The sequence below is a fragment of the Saccopteryx leptura genome, chromosome 10 (genome assembly GCF_036850995.1).
Source record: "Saccopteryx leptura isolate mSacLep1 chromosome 10, mSacLep1_pri_phased_curated, whole genome shotgun sequence".
Taxonomy (NCBI): domain Eukaryota; kingdom Metazoa; phylum Chordata; class Mammalia; order Chiroptera; family Emballonuridae; genus Saccopteryx; species Saccopteryx leptura.
This window is the reverse complement of record NC_089512.1, coordinates 17,693,175-17,695,462: the sequence shown is the minus strand read 5'-3', so window position 1 is coordinate 17,695,462 and position 2,288 is coordinate 17,693,175.

Genomic DNA, 2,288 nt, shown 5'->3' with positions numbered 1-2,288 from the left:
GCTGCTAGGAGCTCTGGCCTTAGACCTGCACAGCCTCCTGGCTCTGGGGTCCTACTGTCTCTGGATGAGTCCCCTGGTAGCACCGTGTTCTGCAGGCTCTACTCACCGTCAGGAGGGCTGAAGAGATTCCAGGATGTGCATCACTGCCCACTGGTCAGCGTGGTTGGCCCGCAGCCTGGCTGTCGGCAGGAGCCTCCCCGTGGCACACTGTAACTCCCATGGTTCAACCACTCTGCCTGAAGTTCAAGGTCCTTTTCAAAAGGCAGCCTCATTTCTCCTGCCTCTGAACCTTCTCTAGCCCGGTCTAGCTCATCTTCCTCCTAGCCAACTGCCAACTTTTCCAGTTTTTGGGGGTAGTGTTGTTTTCTTTAAAAGCTGCACTCACTGGAGAAAGGGAAGCCGTCCTCAGCTACCATCTGTCCCCCTTCCTCCAGATTCCTTGATGCTGTTCGTGTTGTCTTGCTTTATTGCCTAGTCACTAGTTGGAGTGACTGTCCTTTCTTGAGAGCTCACCATGTGCCAGGCACTGGGCTGGGTGGTTTACGAGCCATCAACAAAGCCAGACTTCACAATGTTGCTATGGAGCAGGTCATTATGATGGCCATTTTACTGATGAGGAAGCTGAGGCATATGTGTATTTGGTTCTACCTCTTTATGATGCCAGAATTCTTAGGTTTTAGCATGCACAGTCAGGGGTGAAGAATCATCATAATGGTAGTGAAAATAAGTTACAGGTTACTTGCTTTTGAAGCCACTTGGAACAATCATGTTTGCATGATATAAGGGCTCAGCAACCCCGTCTGTGAGACCTTCCCAGGTAGAATGACTTGGGTCCCCAGTCCTTATGTCTTTAAAGCACCAGCAGTTTAAATAGAGACCAGTAATGATTTCCTGTAATTAATGTGGGTGCAGATCTCTGCAGCAGTGCCTGGGGACCCCATTTTGTGGCGACCACAGAAAGTCTACTTGGACTATGACTGCAAAGCATTTGCTCCCCTTAAGTGTCGTAGCTTCTAAAGGGAAAGCCTGGTGTCATTCGACTGTCTTACAGCTTTTTCTCTCTCAAGAAACTTGGGCCAGATTGTCCCGGGATGGGATCAGGGGACATTTACAAAGAACACCCTCAAAAATGGCCACTTCTGTCAATCTGAAACGGTTTCAGGGAAGAGCCCAGACCCCTCAATTCATAGGTCTCCCCTCCCTCTAGACAAGTCCTGTCTTCTATTTAGATTTCTCCCAAAGGCGGGAGACGTCTTTGTTCTTTTTCTTATTCAAAGAGTCTCCATTCTGGAGTTCTGAAGCTCTGAAGTTCACGCACCAGTCCCCTGAATTGCGCTTTACCGTTCTTCCTAGGGAGGCAGACAGGCTTTATGCAAATAAGACTGTCGGCAGCAAGAGCGGGTAGGTCAGATCTATGAAGTCTGGTGTGATGGCCAGGTGCCTTCCTTCACACCCTCAACTCCAGTGTATTATTTCAGCTGGCTTAATCACACCTTGAAGCGGGGAGGGTAGCCAGGCCCTCTGGTGGCCACCACAGCCCTGATCACTGGGCGGCAGGTGGAGATGCCTAAAAACCCCTGTTCATGTTGGTGCCTTGTGAACTCAGAGCAAAGCTGAAGATTAAGGTGGGGGATGTGGCAGGAGGTCATTGATAGTGAGATGTTGAGCCTCGCCCCCTTGCCTCCACTCCTGCTCCTGACACAGTATTTGCATGATCCAGATCATCTGTGTTGTCTAGCCCCACAGAGGGGTGGGGTGTCCCCATTAACTCTCCTTTTCCCATTTGCTTCCCCTTCCCACTCACAGCACAACCTCAGAGAAGAGTCCCAGCTTGGTTTCCCCTTGCTTGGCGAACAAAGCGAGGCCCTTCTCTGACCCATGATAATCACAGGCAGCGTGAAGAGAGCTGGAGCCGTGAGAAATGACACGCCTTTTGAATACTGAGTTTTTGGGTCTTGCTTCCCAGCGGTGGCATCTTCTCTCCCGTCAGGCATTGTCACAGCATTGTCTGCATCTGGGGAGCCAGAGCCAGAGCGCGATGGAGCTGTGTTGTTCAGAAGCCTTAGGCACCTGCCGCTCAGAATCTCCCTGAAGCCCCTGAGGGGGCTCTGGAAAGAGGCACTCGACCTTCCCTCCTATTAGAAGAGAGAAGCCGGGGACTAGCATTGGAATCAGTGCCCATTCTAGCAGGAGGGGTTCACCTTGCTCTTGGAAAGAAGAAGGAGAAGGAGTGTTTGAAGATTCAAGAAAGCTTCTGTTCATTATCAGACCCCAGCAGGACTTTATGA